Source organism: Pelodiscus sinensis, chromosome 10, assembly GCF_049634645.1.
Source record: "Pelodiscus sinensis isolate JC-2024 chromosome 10, ASM4963464v1, whole genome shotgun sequence".
Lineage (NCBI taxonomy): Eukaryota > Metazoa > Chordata > Testudines > Trionychidae > Pelodiscus > Pelodiscus sinensis.
Window position 1 is genome coordinate 48385220 of NC_134720.1, and position 12010 is coordinate 48397229.

A 12010-nucleotide genomic window follows, 5' to 3' on the forward strand; every position below is an offset into this window, starting at 1 on the left:
CGTGTGTGTGTGTGCCTGCGCGTGTGTGCATGTGTGTGTATGTGCGTGTGCGCGCGTATGTGCATGTGTGTGTAAGTGCATGTGTGCGCGTGCGTGTGTATGTGTGTGCGTGTGTGTATGTGTGTGTGTGTGTGCGTGCGTGTGTATGTGCGTGCATGTGTATGTGTGTGTGTGTGTGCGCGCACGCATATGTGCATGTGTGTATGTGCGTGTGTATGTTCGTGCGTGCGTGTGTGTGTGTGTGTGTGCGTGCATGTGTGTGTGTGCGTGTGTGCTGGAAGCGCATGCCGGGAGGCATACGTGTGTACAGTATTCCTGCCCAGAGCTGAGTCTCTGAGCTGCCCTGGCCCAGCCCCACTGTTCCCCGGCTAGTTCTGCGGGGCAGATTTCTGACAAGGGCTCACGGTTTGCTTCTGCTTCCCACCCTCCCTTTGCTCCCGCTGCTCCAGCCCTGTCGCCTGGTGCTGAGGATGCAGGAGCTCTGTTGGCTGCGTGGGTCTGGGGGCAGTTCTGCAAGCAGGGCCCCTGCCCCATCAGCCCCACAGCCTCTTCGCTGAGGCCCTCGTGCTTCAGCTCCCCTAACTTTCCCTGTGCTGCTGCCTGCCCCCTCCCTGCAAGAAGCACACAGGAGCCCAGCCACACCAGGCATGGTGCATGGAGCCTCGTTCTGCCCCCACCGTCCCTGTGCCAGAGGGCACCCAGCACCCCTACCTGTCCCTCTCCCCTTCCCAGCCTAAGAGCCAGAGCTCTGCGGGCAGGAATTCCAGGGTCCCCCTGTCCGTGAGTCGGGGCAAGGCCGGAGCTCCTTGATCTCGTGGGCTGTAAGCCCAGCCTGCCCCTGGCGGCAGTGGCCACGAAGGGTTAATGCTGCCCTGTGGGAGGAGCAGGTGGGCACAGGAATGAAATTCCTTCTCACTGTCCTGTGAAGTCTGGGCACAAATATTTGCCTGTGTGGCCTGGCTCTGCTTGTGTGGCAGAGCTCCCGGGGGGGGGGGGGAAATTCGGAAGGGGGGGAACCCCATCTCCTGCAAACACAATTCCCCAGCACAACGGGTGTCAATAAGTCTTCCCTTTCTAGTGCTGCTAATCCTGACTCCAAACAAGAGCCCCTCCCCGGGCACAGGAAAGGAAAGGGGCTCCACAGGCTTTGATCTCCTTGGCCCGGGCCAGCCCAGCAGGAGGACGGGAGACGGCTGCTGAAAAGGAAGGGAGCCCGGTCAGCCACGCCATCGGGGGTGCGCGTCGCCCAGCCGGGACTGCCCCCCGGGGGGAAAGAGCCCACAATCACCTCCACAAGGACACAGGCTACCCGGGGGTCCCAGCAGACACAGCTCGGCCATTGCCTGCTGCCGCTCCGCAAACATCTCTTTCTCTGGGTGTAGTTAGTCTGACCCACCCGCCGAGCCCAAAGAGGGCAGCCCTTGCCCAGAATCGCTCCCACCACACTGCCCTGGGTGGTGAGCTAGGCTGGTAAACGCCATCCTGGGGACTGGCAGGGCCAGACTTTCCAAGGAGGGATTTGAGTGAAGACAGCGAGGGGAGGGGGAAGAGGGGCTCCATCCCAGCGTTGCTGTGGGCTGTTCAACAGCTGCTACGCTCTACCCCCGAGGTGGCTGAGTACCAGGGCCAGATGCAGCAGCTCCTGGGTATAGCCAATGCCTGGGGACTCTTTCGATGAAAGATGTTCTCTAGAGCGCAGGTTTTATTGAATCCCCCCCAGGGGCTCAGTTCTGGAACAATTTGCCCCCCTGTGCAGGGGAAGGGGAAGCTTCAGGCTGACCCTGAGGGCCTTTGATATCCCCCCATTGTTCCGGGGGTCCCCAAGGGCAGAGCGTGCGGGTCGGCTTGGGGCAGCTGGGGGTTTACGTGACAGACACAGGCAGCAAGTCCCAGCTCCCGGGGCTTGGACGAGAGCAGGGAGAGATGTCGGAAAAGCTAACGGCCGAGATGCCCCTTCGCACCAAATCAGAACAAAGTCGAACTTTGGAAATGCCCCGCACAAGGGCCATTGTGACAAAGGTGCTTCAGGGCCAGTGGCCTGGGTGCCAGGAGCCTTGAGGGGCCCGGAGCGCGCCGTGGCCTGGACGCTCATTAATGATGGACGCATGCTCCCCCGGCAGCTCGGAGCCGGGCAGGGGGCTAACGGGATCACTGGGCCGGCCCGGCCTGGCAGCTCTCACCTTCCTGTGAGCTTCAGCTTGAACTGAAACGCTCTGAGGCTTTTCCCACCCGTCTGTGCAGTGACTGTGCTGCATCGGCGCCTCTCGCGGGCCACACTCCCGGGGGGGCCTCCGAGCGGGGCTAGCGGGAAGCAGAGCCTCCCAGAACTGGAACCTGCCCCTCCCCGGGAGAGCAGCCCCGGCCCCACTGCCCCCCGGGCCCAGCCAAGGATCCTCGATGGCTGGGGGTTGGAGTCCCCCAGATTGTATAGCTTGATGCCCACTTGAGAGCACCAAGGAACTATCCTCCTTCCCCCCGACACACACAAGAGCCTGGCTGGGAGCAGACCAGATGCCTCTGCTCACGGAGGCTGCCGGCACAACCGAGCAGACTAAACATTGCCATGGTGCTGGGAAAAGACAGGCCCTTCTGGCACCCCTGGGGTGGGCACGTCCCATCTGGGACACGGCCATAGGCTGTGTTTGCGGCTCAAGCCCTGGGGTCCGTTTGTGGCTCCTTTCCTGCTGCAGAGGTAGGTCGCTCCTCGCTGCTGTCTCCCTGCCCCCCAGCCCGGCCCAGTTCTTCCTTTCTGCACGTGGACGAGCATCTGCTCTGGTTCCTGGCAGGCTGGGGAAATCGCTTCCTCCCGGCTGGGATGTAGGAACAGAACATGCTTCTGTGGGCCAGACTCTCCTCTGGCCCACGGGCTCCGGTCAGCAGCTGGAGCCTCCTGACGCCCACCTCTGGCATGCAGACTCCACTCGCTCTTTGGCCAGGGTCTGTCTCCAAAATACATATCCAGCAGACAGACAGACTGCCAGCCAGCATGTGCCTTGAGTGCCGTGGCTGGTCCTAGCACAGGACAGGCTGGCAGCCAATGTGAGCCCTGTGTGCCGTGGCTGGTCCTATCACAGGACAGACTGACAGCCAGTGTGAGCCCTGTGTGCCGTGGCTGGTCCTATCACAGGACAGACTGACAGCCAGCGTGAGCCCTGTGTGCCGTGGCTGGTCCTAGCACAGGACAGGCTGGCAGCCAGCGTGAGCCCTGTGTGCCGTGGCTGGTCCTATCACAGGACAGACTGACAGCCAGCGTGAGCCCTGTGTGCTGTGACCGGTCCTAGCACAGGACAGACTGACAGCCAGTGTGAGCCCTGTGTGCCGTGACCAGTCCTAGCACAGGACAGACTGCCAGCCAGTGTGAGCCCTGTGTGCCGTGGCCAGCGCTGGCCAGGACAGACAGACTGACAGCCAGTGTGAGCCCTGTGTGCCGTGGCCAGCGCTGGCCAGGACAGACAGACTGATAGCCAGTGTGAGCCCTGTGTGCCATGGCCAGCCCTGGCACAGGACAGACTGCCAGCCAGTGTGAGCCCTGTGTGCTGTGGCCAGCGCTGGCCAGGACAGACAGACTGCCAGCCAGTGTGAGCCCTGTGTGCCATGGCCAGCGCTGGCCAGGACAGACAGACTGACAGCCAGTGTGACCCCTGTGTTCCATGGCCAGACCTGGCACAGCTGGAACAGGGCCAGACTGCCAGTCAGTGTGAGCCCTGTGTGCTGTGGCCAGCGCTGGCCAGGACAGACAGACTGCCAGCCAGCGTGAGCCCTGTGTGCTGTGGCCAGCGCTGGCCAGGACAGACAGACTGCCAGCCAGCGTGAGCCCTGTGTGCTGTGGCCAGCGCTGGCCAGGACAGACAGACTGCCAGCCAGCGTGAGCCCTGTGTGCTGTGGCCAGCGCTGGCCAGGACAGACAAACTGACAGCCAGTAGGTTTCTGGTGCAGGAATGCTTGGCCTCTCTTGCAGCCTGTTGCTCAGGCCTGACCCAAGCCCCGAGTGCCTCGCTCGGTGCCCTGGCACACCTCTGTCCCAGCTCCTCCTCACCTGGCCGAGCCCTGGGAGCCATGCAGGCGTCCCCGCCCGGCATCCCCCGGCCTTCGCTCTGCAGAGAAGGGCTCCGCACGGAGCAGCTGCGGAGCAAGCGCAGCTCGCCAGCCGGGGCTGCTCCAGAGCAAACATGAGAGACTAATAGAGTCCATGTGTGACAGACGAAAGGCAGCTGCTCCCCCCTTGCACCCCCCAGCCCGTACCTGAGAGCCTCCCTCCCCTCCCCTCCGGCTTGGCCGGGCGAGCGCCGAGAGCCAGTTGTGCAAATATTGCCGGAATATTCGTAATCCCCGTGTCTAACGTGAATTATGAGATGTTTCCACAGATTACAAAAAGTAATTCCCTGGGGCCTAAAGGCCTTAGCCAGAGCGAAGTGCCGGCAGCCAGCCCAGCGCGGCTTCACTGGAGGGGGTGCTGCGGGGGGGATTAGTCATGGGAAAGCGCTCTGGTCGTCACAAGACTCTGGGGGGGGGCTTGGCTCTTTCTCCCCCCCCCCCCATGAGTCACTGGAAGTTCCAAAGTCCTTGCTGCTTTGGGCACCTCTTTGCCAGCCAGGCAATTGCCCACCACTGGCCACGGGGTTGCGGGGAAGCAGCCCAGAGCACATCAAGGAGATGGAAACAGCAGCCGGGCTTGGCACAGGTCCCTTCGCACAGATCCTTGCGGTGTGGCTCTTTTCTGCCCCCCAGAGCCTCTGGCCCGTTCAGAGAGGGGCACAGACAGAAGCGAGGGAGCCCAGAGGCTGGGGAGAGAACTGAGTGGAGAGACCAAGGCGGGAGAGCAAAGACCCGCACGCCTCCGGAAACACAGAGCCTTGGTCCCAGGATGTAGCAAAAGGGAGCCGCTAGCGTTGGCTCCGGGACGGCCGGACCCCAGAGCCTTGGCTGTCCCCAGCAGTGCAGCTCTGAGCTGGGGAGCTTGTGTCACTCAGTCCAGCAGCCCGACGGCTTTGTGGTTGCGAGGTGAAGAGCAGGCTTGTATTGGAGCTAAGGGGAGTGGCTCTGCGGCGGGGCCAGCTGGGCCCTGGGGGAGGAAGGTGCAGCGCCGAGCAGCGTGTGCACTGGCCGGCCCGGGTCCAGGCACACGGCCCAGGCGTGAGCTGCCTGGAGCCCATCCTCCAACACCCATCCCAGGTGGCTGGCAATGGGCCGGGCAGGATGCCCACCTCTCCTGGGCAGTGCAGCGGGGTGAGGCCCTCTGGGGCCATGGGGTCCCGTCTACTCTGCTGCGCTTCCCCTGCCCCAGCGAGGGGCAAGAAGGATGCGCCTGAGCGGGGCTGCAAACACAGCCCTGAGCAGCTTTCAGGCGCTGGCCACGGAGCGGCAGGCCGAGGCCGCGGGTGCAGCGGGTGGACGGAAGATAGACAACCGCCAGCTCCTGTCTCTACCCGCAGGCCCTGGCCCCTCCCTGCCCCGTCCCCCGTGTGCCGGTCACGGCTCGGTTAGCTTGTCTGGGCTGTCTCCGAGGCCCTTGGGCTGGGCCGGGCCGTGTGGGCTGAGCCCTGTTCCAGCTGTGGCCAGGAGACGGTGACTGGCTCGGTTCTCGAATAGCCGGACTTGCAGGGCACCCGAAAGCCTTCTTGCCGCTGCACACCTGGCTGGCGTGACCCAGGCCTGGCCCCCGCAGCCTGGACTATTGCGGTGAGCCTTCCCGGGCTCTCGCGCCTTGGCAGGGGCACTGGAACAATATTTAGGGTGTGAGCTGTGCCCCCCCTTCGCTTTACCCCGTCCACGCCCCTCACCGCCGGGACCCCCAGAGGCAACAGGGCCTCCAGTTGGGACTCCCTGGAGCTGGTAGCCAGGGCCCCAGGCAGCAGCAGAGCCTCCGGGTTTGGGCTGGCTGCATCGGGTACAATATCTGAGGGGGTGCACCAGCACCCCCCCCCCCACTCCTACTTGCACCTTGGGTCACCACAGAAACATCAGCTGGTGCCACCTGCCTGCTCAGCGATGCTGCTCGCTGGTACCATGGCTCAGGGCTCTGGGCCTGCGCCGGGCTGGCTGCACATTGAAGGGGAGGTGCTGGGGCTGAACTTGGAAGCTCTCAGTGAGATGGGCTCTTGCTGCTTGACAGCCTGATGCTCTCCCCTCCTGCCCTCCCACAGTTGTGATCTTCAGGGCCACCGAGCTGGCTTCCCCATCCCCTAAAAGAGGGGCAGGGTAGAGCCGTGTCTGTGAGGAGTGAATAGCCCGGGTCTGTTGACCTTCAAGGCGTGCTGCGAAGCGTGTAGAATCACAGAGCGCTAGGACTGGAAGGGATCTCGCAAGGGCATCGAGTCCAGCCCCTGCCCTCACGGCAGGACCAAGCACCATCTAGGCCATCCCTGAGAGGTGTCTGTCTGACCTGCTCTGAAATATCCCCAGAGATGGAGATTCCACAACTTCCCTAGGCAATTTATCCCAGGGTTTAACCACCCTGATAGGAGTTTTTTTCTAATGTCCAACCTAAACCTCCTTTGCGTTAATTTAAGCCCATTGCTTCTTGTCCTATCATCAGTCAAAGAAAACAATTTTTCTCCCTCCTCGTTGTAACGCCCTTTAGGTACTTGAAAACTGCTGTCATGTCCCCCTTCGGTCTTCTCTTTTCCAAACTAAACAAGCCCAGTTCTTTCAGCCTTCCCTCATCGCTCATGTTCTCTAGACCTTTAATCCTTCTTGTGGCTCTTCTCTGGTCTCTCTCCAACTTCTCCACATCTTTCCTGAAATGTGGTGCCCAGAACTGGACACAATACTCCAGCTGAGGCCTAAACCAGCGCAGAGTAGAGCGGAAGAATGACTTCGCGTGTCTTGCTCACAATACACCTGTTAATGCCTCCCAGAATCATGTGTGTGGGTTTTTTTGTTATTTTTTTGTTTTGTTTTGTTTTGTTTTTTGCAGTAGTGTCACACTATTGACTCCTATGTAGCTTGTGGCCCACTCTGACCCCCAGATCCCTTTCTCTCACTTCCCGTTCTGTGTTTGTGACACGGATTGTTCCCTCCGAAGTGGAGCACTTTGCATTTGTCTTTATTAAACTTCATCCTGTTTGCCTCGGACCATTTCTCCAGCATGTCCACATCATTTTGAAGGATGACCCTCTCCTCCAAGGCACTTGCAACCTCTCCCGGTTTGGTATCGTCTGCAGACTCAATAAGCGCACTCTCCATGCCAGGGCTACTCAACACATGCGGCCGGCGGCCCGTTTGTTTGCAGCCCATGGTGCAGTTTGGATTTACACGGGCCTCAACACACTGCCCACGAGTGGGAGCCGACACAAAAAGTCGTCAATATCACGGTCTTCTGTTGAGATGCGTTTTAGTAATTAAATTCCTGGACCGTCATTGCTCACTAAAAGTGCTGGCATATGGGTGGAAATCAGGTGAATGCTCCATTTTAGTAATATCAGCAGAACTGACTTAAATGGGGCCTGCGTGTTGTATGGTTTTGCCTTAATCTTTGTAATTATGCCCATCAGTGTGAAAGAAGTGAATATATTTGCATATATTTGCATATATATTTGCATATATATGCAACTACACTTACGTTGCGGCCCTCGACATGTGCTGTGAGTATCACGGTGGCCCCCGGGGCTTCCAAAGTGGCCCCTAGGGCTTCCAAAGCTGCTCTATGCCAGCATCTAAACTGCTGATGAAGAGCTTGGATCGGGCTTGTGGGGAGGACAGGGGTGTCTCATGCCCTGGCCATGGCTCTGAGATGACACTGGCCTTTGGAGCTGGCCAGCCTGGCTGCTGCCCCTGCGTTCCCTGCAGTGGCTGAGAGCATGGCTTGTACCCGACCACTGCTTAGTGCACTGACTGGCACACAGGAAGCAGCCAGAGCAGGTGCCGATTGTGAGGGCTCCAGTGCTTGCTGGGCCTGGATCAGGATGGCCAGGAAAGCCCTGGGTTGGGCCGTGAAGAGCGACTCTACCTGCAGGAGGAGGCACAAAGCAAGAGGCATTATGAGCAGAGGAAAACCAAGCGCTTCTGTGGGGCTATTCGCACATAGTGGAGCAATGAGTCTCCTACAAATCCCAATGGCACGGGACTGGCACGGCTACGGGCAGGAGCGGCCCATGACTATAGGGGGACTCGGCCACCGCCTAGGGAGCCGCCGCCCGGGGTTCCCGATGGTGATGTCACGGGGCACCCGGGGCGCCTGATGATGACATCAGTTCATTGATGGCCCTGCAGGCGGGGGTGCCGATCGCACATTCCACCTGGGGCGCCAGCTGCCGCAGCCGGCCTCAAGCCGCTCCTGGCTACGGGACTGCTCCCTGCTCACAGTAACACCCTGGCTTCGGGATATTACTTGCATAAGGTCACCTATCAGGCCACTGGCAGTGCAGGGAATAGAAAGCAGCTGATGCTCTATCCACTAGGAGACACTGCTCCTGCGAGCATCTGTTGCTCCTAAATACCAGTACGGTCTCTGTCGACGGTGGCTTGACCCTAGGGAGCAGGCACACACGGCTTCTCAACACGACGGCAGGCGCAGTGAAGGCGAGGGGGCTTGGGAGGAGTGATTTATTGCTGGCTGAATGCTGCATGCTTTGCACGGCGGTAACATGCCAAAAGAAATGCTCAGGCACACAAACATGCCGGCCAGCTGCACCGTGTGGCTAGGGAAACGCAGCACGGCTGAAGGAAAACGGGCTTTCAAGAATAAATGGCTCTGAAGAGCCCATCCCGTGGGGGCTACATTTCCCTCCCCAAGTATTTAGGAGCAACAGATGCTCAGAGGAGCAGTGTCTCCTAGTGGATAGAGCTTTGGGCTGCTTTCTATTCCCTGCTCTGCCCGTGGCCTGATGGGTGACCTTACACAAGTAATGTCCCTTTCTTGGCCTCGGTGTCCCCATTTATAAAACCGAGATAATGACACTGTACAGCATTTTGATTGGCAGATGAAACATGCTAGATAGGAGCCAAGTGTTAGTGTGTAAAACTTGTACCACAGCTTCAGCACTTGCCGTTCATCCCCACAGGCCTCCTCCCTTTAACCCGTCAGTTATAAATCCCCGGCTGTGGAGCAAAACTCATCCCTGACCCAGCAGCAGGCGAACCAATAGTGAGGGGTATTAGCCTCAGGTGCCCCACCCCACACAGTTCCCAGACTCAGGGGATGTAAGGAGATAAGAGCGGCCAGACTGGGTCAGACCAAAGGTCCGTCTAGCCCAGTGTCCTGCATGCCCACAGTGGTCAATGCCAGGTGTGGGAGGGAGTGAACAAAACAGGGAATCGTCATGTGATCCTTCCCTGTCACCCGTTCCCAGCTTCTGACAACCAGAGGCTAGGACACCACCCCTACCCATCCTGCCCAATAGCCATTGATGGACCTATTCCCCATGAACTGCTCTCATTCTTTTCTGAACCCTGTTAAAGTCCTGTTCTTCGCAACATCCTCTGGCAAGGAGTTCCACAGGTTGTTTCTGCGTTGTGTGACGAAATATAGCTGGTCAGCCTGCTCCTCAGAAGGGCTGGAACCACATGTGTAGCTAGGGGGCTGAGAGCTTGTAAACCAAGCCATATTCCTTGTCCGCAACAGAAATCCCTCCAAGCCAGCAGGTGCAGCATCTTGTGCCTTGCAGCAGGGCTATATTGGAGGATACCGGACTGGTTTTATGGAGTGCTGGGTCTGCATTAGGGCTGTGCACCGACCTTTCCACAGCATAGCAGCTACATGGGGGCAGGCAGGGCCTGATCCTGCCTGAGGAAGGAGCCCTCTTGGGAGGGGCTGAGCACACAGCCCCATTTGTGGGAGGGGGGCTGGGTTCATCCGGGGTGGGGTAGTTCCTTGTCCCCAGGCCCAGCCTGCACCCTTGCAGCTGCTGGTTAGCAAGGTCACACAGAGTCAGGCCTAGAACCCTGAGCACCCGGGAAGCTGGAGAGAGCCTGGGGGCGGGGCGGGAAGGGCTTAGAGTCATCGTGGACAGTTCGGTGAAAACCTCTACTCAACAGGCAGCGGCAGTGGAAAGAGGCGAACAGAGGGGGTGGGAATGACTGAGAAAGGGTTAGAGGGTAGGACGGAGAACACCCTGCTGCCTCCGTCCACATCCGTGGCACGCCCACATCTGGGATAGCGCATGCAGGTGGGTGGGGCCCGTGGCCTGTGATCCCTGCAAGCTGGGCACTCGGGCGGCCACCCAGGAGAAGTTCAAACACCGCCCAGCTGATTAGCAGAGCACCCCCAGCTGGCAGCAGCTGGCAGCGTGTTTCTATGGGTGGTGCACCTCCGCACATGCCCTGGTGCATAGAACAACATTTATTCTGCCCATGGATGGAAAAAAGTAATGGGAACATGGTAGGCGGGATAGGAGGTTCAGGTGGGATGGGGGAGCAGGGTACAGGTGGGGTGGGAGTACAGAAGGAATGGCTGTGCAGGAGGGTGGAGGTGCAGAGGGAACACATAGGATGGGGTACAGGCGGCACAGGGTGTTCAGGGGGTATGGGCGGGGTGGGGTGCAGGGATATGAGCTGTGTGGTGGGGTGCGGACAGCACTTGTGGGACGGGGGTGAGGTGGGAGTGCAGGCTGTGCACTGGGGTGGGGGCTGTGGGTACAGGAGGATATGGGCTGTGCAGAGAGCTGTGGGATGCAGGGGTATAGGTGGGGACCCGGAAGGGGTGTGGGAGGTGCAGGCTGTGCAGAGAGATGGGAGTTGTGGGGGTATGAGCTGTGCAGTGGAGAGGTGCACAGGATGGGGAGTGCAGGGGATATGAGCGGGGGTGCTGAAGGTCTGGGCAATGTGGGGGGCAGGGAGATATGGGGGGCAGCATGGGTCTGGGTAGCACAGTGGAAGGTGCGGGGGGTCAGGGCAGCATTGTGGAGGACATGGGCGTACAGGCAGCAGGGGGTCGGGAAGCACAGTGCAGGGTGTGGAGGGGTCCAGGCACCACAGTGGAGGGGGCAGGAGATATGGGTGGGGGGCAAGGGGTCCAGCAATGTGATGGGGCAAAGGTTAGAGGCAGAGGGTGGGGGCATCCAGGCAGTGCAGTGGGGGGCAGGAGATCCGGGCAGCACAATGAGGGGCAGGGGGTACTGACTGGGATGGGGGGGGTCTGGGCAGTGCAGTGAGAGGGCAGGAGATTCAGGCAACACAATAGGGTGGGGGATACAGGCAGAGGATTACAGGGATTTCAGGCACTACGGTGGGGTGTGGAGGATACAGGTGGGATACGGGGGCCTGGGCAGTCTGGTGCGGGGAAGGGGTTTCAGGCTGTACAGTGGGTGCAGGTGGATACAGGCAGGGATGCAGGGATTTCAGGCGCCCTGGTGGGCGCAGGGGGATACAGGTGGTGGGGTGAGAGGGTTTCAGGCAGCACAGTGGGGTTCAGAAGATACAGGTGGGGGCTGCAGGGGTCCAGGCAACAGGGTGGGGTCCAGTAGTGCACTGAGGGACGGGGGATATAGGCAAGAGGGTGTGGGGGGTTCAGGCAGCACAGTGGGTGCAGAGGGGTTACAGGCGATCGGTGCGGGGGTCTGGGCAGCATGGTGGGTGCGAGGGGATACAGATGGGGGTACAGGGGTTTCAGGCAACATGGTGGATGCAGAGGATACAGGCAAGAGGGGTACAGGGGTTTCAGGCAGCACTGTGGATGCGGGGGGTACAGGCAACAGGGTGCAGGAGTTTCAGGTGGTGTGGTGTGTGCGGAGTGGTTACAGGCAGGAGGGTTCAGGGATTTAAGGCAGCAGGGTGGGTGGACGGGTACAGGCGGGAAGGTGCCAGGGTTTCAGGTAGCATGGTTGGTGCAGGGGGGGTAGAGGCAGGGGGGTGCAGGGGTTTCAGGCAGCACAGTGGGTGCAGGGGGTACAGGCAGGGGCACGTGGGGGTTTCAGGCAGCGTGGTGGGTGTGGAGGGGTTATAGGCGGGAGGTGCGGGGCTCCGGGCACCACAGTAGGATACAGGCAGGAGGGTGCAGGGGTTTCAGGCAGCACGGTGGGTGCAGGGGGTACAGGCAGGAGGGTGCAGGGGTTTCAGGCAGCACAGGAGGTGC